General features: G+C 46.1%; 1 non-coding gene across 1 annotated transcript; it reads right to left on the reverse strand.

Annotated features, from left to right (window-relative positions):
• Positions 1-7,190: 7,190 nt before the first annotated feature.
• LOC128772744 (U8 small nucleolar RNA) lies at positions 7,191-7,327 on the reverse strand. Its single transcript, XR_008416904.1, has one exon. It is a non-coding gene; the product is annotated as a U8 small nucleolar RNA (small nucleolar RNA).
• Positions 7,328-11,391: the final 4,064 nt, after the last annotated feature.

Consider the following 11,391-nt stretch of genomic DNA (forward strand, 5'->3'; position numbering starts at 1 on the left):
CGAGAGTCATGTGCTCCACTAACTGAGCGAGGCAGGCAGACAGAGGCCTTGCTTTGTCACCTCTCCAATAACTTATTTTGAGATTGAATGAAGGAAAACTAAAACAAGTTAGAGCATGTTTGAAAACCCTTAAAGAATAAAATTTTAACCACCAAGTGCCACGAGCCCCCACCCCCCCCAATTCCTAGTTCACGAAAACGAATTCTAACGTGGTCTTGTTATGATGCACGTCTGAAGAAACATTCAACACGGAATCCGTTTTCCATTCCTGATGCGTTCGTTCATTGTTGAAGCCCCCTGCCAAGGTAACATGGTAACAATATTTTCCTGGGGAAAGTGATTGATGCGTCGTTTGAAAACCTGTTCCAGGAATAGGTTCTCATTAATCGAGTCTCATTGACAACAAAAAGATAGAGAAGCTACGCTGCGATGTCAGAGGATGCGGCGAAAATAAAGGAGGAAGTTTATCCGTTTCTTCAACAGACGCTCACTGGACGTCTGCCACGTGTCAGCAGCCAGTGTAGGAAAGACCTGGAAGGCGAGTAGCGAATAGTTTGAAACCACATAGCTGTCAGGAGGAAGGCAAGCACAGGGACGAGAAGGAGGTGGCTACTACTGTTGCTGTAGGCTAACATTTATGCACTTCTTTATGCCTACAGCTGGCTAAGTGTTGTGCAAACGTTATCTCACAAAACCGTTACAAGGACACCATCAAGTTGTCGCGGCTAAGATCCTCATTTTGCGGGTTCAAAAGGGAGGCTTATAAAATTTAGTTTGCCCGAAGCCATCCATGTAGGCAGGAGCCTAGATTGACAAACAAGATCTGATGCCAAAGCCTGTGTTTTTCGTTTCCGCATCAGCAGGGGAACCAGAAAGGGAGCTGTGTGCCCCGAGAGAATATTACTAGACAGGGGATCTATTTCAGAATTAAAGCCGCCGCATGGATGCCGCAGAGAGAAGAGGCGACCTCTGGGAGGTGGAGAGCCAGCTGACAAGTTCTCTCCGAATGCCGATGAGGAGGACAAAAAGTCGAGCCCCGGAGATGGTGAAAAAGTATCAGGGTGCTTGGAATTTCTGGTGATTGGAAGAGATCAGAATCCCTGGGGAAAAAGGAAAACATGATAGAATAAAAACTCCTTTAGCTAAGAAAAAACCTGATTCTGCACCTGGGAAAGATTCATTAAGTATAGAGTAGAATTACCGGAAAACAGAAACGATAAATGTGTTCTGTGTATTTTTATCTGTAGTGAAATACAAGAAAATGCACAGACCCTAAGTGCTTGGTTCTAGAAGTTTCAGCGCACAAATAGGGTAGAAAATAATTCCCAAAACCTAGTAAATTCCTTTGTGCTGCCTCTTTTTTTTTTTAATGCTTATTTATTTTTGAGAGAGAGACAGACAGAGCACAAGCGGGGGAGGGGTAGAGAGAGAGGGAGACACAGAAGCTGAAGCAGGCTCCAGGCTCAGAGCCATCAGCACAGAGCCCGACGCGAGGCTCGAACTCACGGACCGCGAGATCATGACCTGAGCGGAAGTCAGACGCTTAACCGACCGAGCCACCCAGGAGTCCCCCTTTGTGCTGCCTTCTAATAACTTTTTTTTTAATTTAAAAAAAATTTTTAATGTTTATTTATTTTTGAGAGAGAGAGAAAGACAGAGCACGAGTGGGTGAAGGGCAGGAGAGGGGGAGACACAGAATTTGAAGCAGGCTCCAGGCTCTGAGCTGTCGGCACAGAGCCCAACACGGGGCTCGAACTCACAAGCTATGAGATCATGACCTGAGCTGAAGTGGGATGCTTAACCAACTGAGCCACTCAGGGGCCCCTCATTTTTTAATGTTTATTTATTTATTTTGAGACTGAGAGAGAGAGAGCCTACACGAGCATGTGTACAAGTGGGGTCGGGGAAGAGAGAGAGAGAGAATCCCAAGCGGGCTCCGCCCTCACAGCCCGATGAGGGTCTCGATCTAATGAACCTCGAGATCATGACCTGAGCCAAAATCAAGCCTCGGATTCCTTACCAACTGGGCCACCCAGATGCCCCTGCCTTCTAATCATTCACACTCCCAGAGGCAACCACCATTCTGATGTCTCTCACCATAGATCACTTTTGCCTGTACTTGAACTTCATATAGATGCAACAGGACAGTATGTAAGCATCTGGCTTCTTTTGTTCTCCATGTGCCTTCACAATCCATCAGTGGTTTATTCCTCTCTATTGCTGAGACACACTCCATTGTATGAATAAACAACAATCTGTTTGTCATTTCTCTTGCTAATGAACATTTGGATTGCTTCCAGTTTGGGCTGTAATAAATAAAGTTGCTCTGAACATTCTCGTACGAGGCTTTTTGGAGGCATATGCTCTCACTCCTCTTGGGTAAATACCTAGCAGAGGATTTGCTCAGGGCGTGCTTGTGTTCAACTCCACAGGAAGCCGCCACGGAGCTCTCTGTAAAGCGGTTGCATTGTCTTGTGCTCTCACACACAGGGTGCCAGACTTTCAGGGGCCCCACATTCTGGCCAACTTTTGGTGCTCTTGGTAGCTTTCATTTCCATTTAGGTATGGAGCGATATCTTGTTGTGGTTTTAGTTTTCACTTTCTTGAAGACCAGCGACACTGGGCATCTTTCCACGTGTTAGTTCGTCACCGTCTTCTTTGGCGACGTGTCTGTTCAAGTTACTGGCCCGTTTTTAACGTAGCGAGAGGTTATGAAGACCTGAGCTGAGGTAGTCATAGCGGGGATAGCAGAATGGTGTGACGATGGGAGGGAACACAGTGAAGGCTGACCGTCAGGTGTCTGGTGGGGGGGACACTGGCGGTCATGGTGAGTTCATTCAGACGCAAGGAGTTGTGGTCCTAACCATTTCAGTACTCATAACACGACTCAGTAGAAATCTTGAAGGAAGACTTCTTTATACCTGGTCTTCACTCAACACCCACCCTCAGCCTCTCCTGTCTACATCACTTCTATCTCTGGTACCATCTTGGGAATACACCTAGGACTAAAGCAACCGTAGTAAATCATAAGCTTATATGTGCATCAATTATACCCCCATTAATCTGAAGTAACCTACGTGTTTCATGGTTCAGAAGTTTCTAGGAGGTCCCCATGGGAGATTTTTTTTTAACGTGTTATTTATTTTTGAGAGAGAGAGAGCAGAGGAGGGGTAGAGAGGGGGAAGGAGCATCCAAAGAGGGCTCTACACTGACAGCAGAGAGCCCGATGTGGGGCTCGAGCTCACGACCTGTGAGATCATGAGCTGAGCCAAAGTGGGACGCTTAACCGACTGAGCCCCTGAGGCACCCTGGCTCCATGGGAAATTTTTTTTTTAAGTATTAAGTTCTCAAAATCAACAAAAGCTACCGCACAGTTTTGAGTAATGTTTGTGCCCACTGATGCCTGTGTTTAACTTGGTCTGGATTTTCATAAGAAACATATTTCATCATGTAATTCGCCAGCAATCCCGCCCCAGAAGACAACTTCTTTGGGGTTGTTGAAGTCATGACTCTTGTATATTCTAAATAACCACGAGTGGCCTTTTCCTGGTGTTGTTTGTTATACGCATGTAACGATGTTTTCACCTAGCTTTTCTGGAGGCCAACCTCTGGAGAGAGGAAGTCCACTTCTCAGTTATCCAGAAGTCCTGCATCATGTGTTTATGCCTCGTTAGAACAAGCTTAGTCACGGGATGCTTGTACTTCATGAAGCCATAACAAAAACCTCTCTTTAAAAGCCTTTTCTGGGGTGCCTGGGTGGCTCAGTCAGTTAAGTGTCCGACTTGGGCTCAGGTCATGATCTCGTGGTTCGTGAGTTCGAGCCCCGTGTCGGGCTCTGTGCTGACAGTTCAGAGCCTGGAGCCTGTTTCAGATTCTGTGTCTCCCTCTCTCTCTGACCCTCCCCCGTTCATGCTCTGTCTCTCTCTGTCTCAAAAATAAGTAAACGTTAAAAAAAAATAAAATAAAAAAACTAAAAGCCTTTTCTGAGTCATTTCCAGAAAAATCCTGATGCTTTGTTGGTTTCCACTTGCCATTACTCCCCTCCACTTGAGTGTGCGTTTGAACACATGATTCATTACAAAGGCTTTTAGGGGGAAGTTCCCAACGCAGGAAGCATGACATGAGCTCAGTCAGCTTTTTTATACATAGTTGGGGGGCTCTTTTTTTAGCCATTAATATGCAAAGGATGGAATTCGTTTTCTAGAAACCACATTGGTTAGATCCAAGAATTGCATGTGAACAAAATGAAATGAGTATGAGGTGCAAATGGATGGTGTGATCGCTTAGATTGTGACGGGTACACCATGGACTCATGAGTTGGGATCTCAGTGCGCTGTTGATGTCCGTGATAGCTTGCTTCCTGTTGCCCTAAGAAGTGTAAGAAGTCATGTGTTACCGAACTGTAAGAAAATCCTGTATTATAGCAGTTGATTGAAAAAAAAACAGCAACCCGATAGCATGAGATTTTGACAACTCTAATAGTTACCATGAAAGGAATTCTCAGCAGCAATGTTGTCAAGGGAGCAGAAGCACGATTCATAGAAATACTGCCTGAAAGTTTCTCTTGGCTAAAGACATTTACAAGCCCTCAAGGTGAAAGGCCTGCCAACCCCAGAAAAAGTAAGTAGGAGACCCATAGTCTGCAGAGATCTATTTCAAGGATAAAGGGAACTTATTCCCAGCACCTAGGGAAAGCATTTTATTTTATTTTTTAAGTTTATTTATTTGTTTTGAGAGAGGGTGGGGGAAGGGGCAGAGAGAGAGGGAGAGAGAATCCCAAGCAGGCTCCTCGCCATCAGCGTGGGGCTTGAACTCACAAACCTGTGAGATCATGACCTGAGACGAAATCAAGTCAGACGCCTAAACAACTGAGCCACCCAGGCGCCCTGAGGAAGCATTTTGAAAGTAAAGTGAAAACAGTCAGATTGGCTTCAAACTTATCTTCTGCAGGACAAAGTGCCAAAAATCAACAAAGCAAGATATCTACAAGTTTGAGGGAAAATTATTGTAACCCAATTCTTTAACTTATCAAGCTATCGCTTGTGTGTGAGAGTCATAGATCCTCAGGAACGGAGGAATTTAGAAAGTATACTGTTTTCGTTTCCTATTGCTGCCATAAAAAACCGCCACGAACTTAGTGGCTTCAACAAACCAAATTTATCCTCTTACAGTTCTGGAGGTGAGACATCCTAAAATCAAGGGGTGCTAGGGGAGATTCCATTCCTGCCTTTTCCAGCCCCTAGAGCTCGTCCACATTTGCGGTCTTGTGGTTCCTTCTGTCTTCAAAGCCAGCACAAGTTGGATCTCTGTGACCACTCCCCCATCCTCCCAGATCCCTCTGACACCCCCCTTCTGCCTCTCTTCCATTTAAAAAGGACCCTTGTGATTATACTGGGCCCGCCCAGATGGCCCATAATCTCTCCACCTCAAGATCCGTAATTTAATGACATCAACAAAGTCCCTTTGCCATGTAAGCTAACATGTTCCTGGGTTCTGAGAATTAGGACAGGAATATCTCTTGGGGGTGGGGGACATTATTCTGACTACCGCATATACCAACCAAATGGCCCTTCTTGAAAAAAAGGTAAAGATCATACAAATTTAAAATTCAGTTGGGGGGCGCCTGGGTGGCTCAGTCGGTTGAGCGGCCGACTTCGGCTCAGGTCACGATCTCGCGGTCCGTGAGTTCAAGCCCCGCGTCGGGCTCTGTGCTGACAGCTCAGAGCCTGGAGCCTGTTTCGGATTCTGTGTCTCCCTCTCTCTCTGACCCTCCCCTGTTCATGCTCTGTCTCTCTCTGTCTCAACGTTTTTTTTTTTTTGTTTTTTTTTTTTTGTTTTTTTTTTTTTTTTTTTTATTTATTTTTGGGACAGAGAGAGACAGAGCATGAACGGGGGAGGGGCAGAGAGAGAGGGAGACACAGAATCGGAAACAGGCTCCAGGCTCCGAGCCATCAGCCCAGAGCCTGACGCGGGGCTCGAACTCACGGACCGCGAGATCGTGACCTGGCTGAAGTCGGACGCTTAACCGACTGCGCCACCCAGGCGCCCCTCTCTGTCTCAAAAATAAATAAACGTTAAAAAAAATTTTTTTTAAATTCAGTTGGAAGAAAGCCTATGATAATAGTAAAAAAAAGAAAAAATTGAAAACAGAAAAATATTGACTGGGACATACCCTAATAATCTCTATAATCGTAGAGCTATAGTATAATTGACACAAGAACAGATACACAGATTCAAAGTCCGCTCATAGGTCCACATATCCATATGAATTTAAACTAATGAGAAAATGAGCAAGAAATCCAATGCATGATGTTAAGAAAACCTACAAATCATTCGGGGGTGGAGGGAGGTTGAAACCTGAACTCATATCTTATGCCTACACACAATAAAGATTTAAATATATATATTTTTTAAAATATAAAACTATTGGGAGAAAAATTTCTTTTATTTTCTTTAAGATTTTATTTTTAAGTAATCTCTATACCCAAGGTGGGGCTCGAACTCACAAACCCAAGATCAAGAGTCACAGGCTCCACTGACTGAGCCAGCCAGGGACCCCTGTGGGGAGAAAATTTTAGTGAATGATTCTGTAGTTTTAAAATGAATGGGGGGGGTGCCTGGGGGCGCAGTCAGTTAAGCACCTGACTTTGGCTCAGGTCACGATCTTGAGGTCCTTGAGTTCGAGCCCCACGTCAGGCTCTGTGCTGACAGCTCAGAGCCTGGAGCCTGCTTCGGATTCTGTGTCTCCCCCTCTCTCTGCCCCTTCCCTGCTTGTGTGCTCTCTCTCTCTTCCAAAAATAAACACTAAACGTTTTTTTTTAAAAAAAAACTAAGTAAATAAAATGAACATGAATTTCTAACTATAACTCCCAAGCCAGAAACCCTTAAAGGAAAATAATGGATATATATGAAGACATAAAGAGCTAAATAATAATAAAAATGATTTCTATATAACCAGAATAGTTGAAAGACCTGTGATAAATTATTTATAACAAAATTGAAAAAAGTTAATGTCCTTCTTATATAAAAAGCTTTTACAAATCAATAATTACGAGACAAACACCACAAGAGAAAAGTGGGCAAAGGATATAAGTAAACACTTTGGAAAAAGAATTGAACAGAATGCAAAACATGAAAGGAGCTTTACCCATCACAGTAGCTACTGTCGTTGATTTTTTTTCCCAGGAAGAATCAAATAGATCAATCAGCGTGTGGGAAGTCCTGATTGCATGCAGAGACTCTAATCACAAATCATGCAAACTTCAGTCATCATGTTCTAATCTGCCCTCCAAAACGTAGAACAGGTAAAGATTATCCAGCCTGATAATCCCTATGATTTTTTTTTTAATTCAGCCAATATTCAGTTTCGGTGTGAGTGGTTTTATTTATTTATTTATTTATTTATTTATTTATTTTTATTTTTTGAGTTTATTTATTTTGAAAGAGAGAGAGAGAGTGTGTGAGCAGGGGAGGGGCAGAGAGAAAGAGAGAATCCGTGCCATCAGCATGGAACCTGACGTGGGGCTTGAACTCATGAACCATGGGATGACGACCTGAGTTGAAACCAAGAGTCGGACGCTCAACCGACTGAGCCACCCAGGTGCCCCTGGTGTAACAACATTAAATAGAATCTCAAATGTGTATATTCTTTGTTCACAGCAAGGGTAATTCCTCCGCAGGTGGCTGGAATATGCCCTTGGCCGGCTAGGCCAGGTCATTCAGCTCCCATGGGTCTCCCCTCTCTCGGTGGTGGTGGAAGGGAGTGGGGTTTGTTTGCATTCTGCACCCTCCCTCCCTCCCCAACCCTTCGTTTCCAGTCCATCATACGCACTGTCCCAGCAGATCCCTTGAAGTCATTCTCAACCATTGCAAATTCAGGGGCTGGGGAGGCCAGTCGTTGCCCTGTGAAAAGAGCCCGAGTGTGGGCAGACAAAATACGCCCATTCCTATGACCCTCGCCCCAGACTGGGACTGGCGGACTGTGACACGCCTGGGACCCTCCGTTAATTCTCCACTCTTGTTAGGTCCCCAAACACAGCAAAGCTTTTTTATCTCAGGGTCTGAGAGATGTACGGCAGATGAGTTCCACTCTTTTCTCTCTCTCTCGGGAACATTTTGGAAGTTTCTCTCTCTTTGGCCATCGGTGGGGAAGAAGAAGGGTGACGGAGGCGTGGCTTTCTCAGTTAAACTTGAAATTCAAAACAAACACTCCTTTTTTTAAAAAATATCATTTGTTGTCAAATTGGCTAACATACCGTGTGTAGAGTGTGCTCTTGGTTTTGGGGGTAGATTCCCGTGGTTCGTCGCTTATGTTCAACACCCAGTGTTCATCCCAACAAGTGCCCTCCTCGATGCACCGCCCATTTTCCCGTCTCCCCCACACCCCCATCAACCCCCAGTTTGTTCTCTGTATTTAAGGGTCTCTTATGGTTTGCCTCCCTCCCTCTCTGTTTGTAACTATTTTCAAAACAAATGCTCCTAGATAAAGTCTAAATCTTCATAGCCTTTGACATTCTAACAGCTTATATATGGGTTTTTTTACCTCTGTGATGAGAAGAAGTTTACACTTTGAAGATACAGGTCTGTTGTTCCCCTGGGGAAACAGGGTTTGGCATCTTAAAAACGGAATTAGCCGGCACACAGCAAGGGCAGAAAATACATTTGAAATAAATTAATCCCTTACATAATTAAAACATTAATGCCACCTCTGGGGCCTGTCTGTGCCTTCACTTACACACACATTCGCCTTCTCCGGCAAAGATCAGACATTCTTTACTAACAACATTTTGACTTCAGATGGGCACGAGAAATCCGTATTTACAGATCCAAAGTTGGAAACATCAGGAGGCTCTAATCCACTGTCTTCGACGGCCAGTTCTTCTCGCCACACCAGCCCCCACAACTGACCGGCCAGATGGGCACCTGTAAATTCTAAGGTGGAATGCAGGAAAGGCGAGAATGGGAATCAATTCTATTCCTAACAAAGCTGAGTAAGAGTAGCGGAGATTCTGGAATTGTCTTCCACCGTTCTTCAGGTTCTTGTCTAAACCAGGCTCTCCTGTGGCTAACCTGAAGGGGTGTCTGCACAGAGAGGCAAGGTGCTGGAGGGCCGTGCCTTAGACAGTCCCTGCTGTCTGCCTGGGCTTTACCCGCTTTCTCCCGACTCTTCAGATTGCGTGGCTTCACTGTTCCCCAGAAAGCGGCTCCCTTTCTAAAGTGGTAAGTGATGGGGGCGCCTGGGTGGCTCAGTCGGTTAAGCATCCGGCTTCAGCTCCGGTCATGATCTCACAGTCTGTGAGTTCGAGCCCCGCGACGGGCTCTGTGCTGACCGCTCGGAGCCTGGAGCCTGCTTTGGATTCTGTGTCTCCCACTCGCACTCTGTCTCTCAAAAATAAATAACCATTAAAAAAAAGATTTTTTTTTAATAAAGTGGAAACTGATACTCTATGAAGAGGCATTTCTGATCCTCACAAGGGCAGCTGGGAAGCTTTAGGGTATTTTCCTATAACTATTCATCAAGACAGAAAGAAAGACCTCACTAACTTTGCACACTTGTCTGTAATTGATGTAGCCCTGCGTTCTCATTAGAATAAAATCAGCCTGGTTTTCATCTGGATAAGCTGCCATCTCTGCTTTTCCATTGTGAAGGGAAGGGAAGGCTTGATTACCCGCTTCCGTGTAAGATGTGTAATTTTCCTAAAAAGGCTACTTACACAGATGCATTTTCAATCAGGGCTCCAGAGCCCAGAACAAAATGTTGATTAATATTCCGTCGAGGGCTTCAACGTATGGTTCAGTGTGCAAAGGATTTGAGACAAATCCATTGAAGAGGGCACAGCTCTGGTTATGAATACAATAGTACCTGGCTCTCCGGGGGAAGCGAAGCTAGTTTAGCAGAAAGACACCGGATGCCCTCAGTTACCCAGGCTTGTAAGCGCCTTGCAGGCAGGAACCTGATGTTATTCGGAAGCGATGTCTAGTACGTAGCTTAGCTCCCTGGACACGGTGAGGGCAATAAGCATTAAGTGAAATCGTTTTCCGGATGAACGGAGGGGAAGGGAAGGAAAAATAACATAGAAACAGAGAGGGGGGCGAACCAGAAGAGACTCTTAAATACAGAGAGCAGCCTGAGGGCTGCTGGAGGAGAGGTGGGTGGGGGGAAGGGTTAAATGGGGGATGGGCACTAAGGAGGTGCTTGTTGGGATGAGCACTGGGTGTCGAATGAAAGTGAGGAACCACTGGGCTCTACTCCTGAAACCAACGCTACGCTGTATGTGAACTAACTCGGATTTAAATAAATCCATTTAAAAACAAAATAAATGAAATGGTATTCAGCCTGATGAGGTACGTGGGAACAGCGGGCAGAAAATCAACAACTGTTGCCGGATTCTCTGAAGACCGTGTGCTACTGGGGCTGCACGTGTGCACTGTGTGCTATTGCACACGCTAGTTAAATCCTTCACTGGGCCTGTTCAATCAGTGAGCATGTGCTAAGCATTTACTCTCTACCACACCCTGTTCCTGGATGTTGGCAAATGGCTATTCGTCAAGATGCATTTTCTCCTTTCTGGGTCATTTCCCAGTCACCCTCGCAGCGACTGAGGCCACGTGGCTGGTTCTAGCCAGTGGGAAGTGAAGAGAAGTGTCTCTCTTCAGGCCTGTCCTTTTGAGTCCCTCCCTTCCAGTTGGCTGGGTCCGAAACAACATGGCGGCTATGGGAGCTGCGTGTGGAGGACGGGAGAGTCTGCTTCAGCCCGAGTCCCTGACAGACCCCACCAACGTGAACCCCTGCCCGGGACTGTTAGGTGAACCAGAAAAGAGCTTTTGTCCCGCTGGGCCCAACCCCAACTAAAATTTTGGAGATGTAGAGTCAGAGGAGACGCGGCCCTGCCTCTAGGGGGCGTCCAACCCCAGCATGGAATTCAGTGGGCAGAAGACCACCACGTGGCCCCTTGTGCCTCCACAGAGGAGAGCCACAAACAGAGGGAGTCCCTCCGTGACGCCCGCTCCAAGGTCAACAGGCCCTTCAGAAGCTTCCATGGGAAGGCCCTGCCTGGAGACCATCAGCCAGAGACTGCCTGCCCTCAGGAATGAACGGGGTGCTGCAACCGGCCGGACATGGAGTCCGCACATCAAGAGATGGGTTTGTGAGAGGCCAGACCGAGGGCTCCGACCCCTCACCTCTCACCATAGTGGGTCAGCGAGCGCTTGCTGGGGGGACCCTCCCCACAGGGCATCTGACTGAGGCCCAGCTCCAAACCTAAGGCCTGCTGTTTGCTAGCAGGCCAACTGTTTCCGGTATATTCATTTGGAGGGCTCCATTTCTAAAGTACTTGTATATGCATTTCTCATTTGGTCCTCAGAACGACCTTGCCGGGCAGCGAGGCAAGT

Source organism: Panthera pardus, unplaced genomic scaffold (genome assembly GCF_024362965.1).
Source record: "Panthera pardus isolate Hobbes unplaced genomic scaffold, ASM2436296v1 HiC_scaffold_10, whole genome shotgun sequence".
NCBI classification, from domain to species: Eukaryota; Metazoa; Chordata; class Mammalia; order Carnivora; family Felidae; genus Panthera; species Panthera pardus.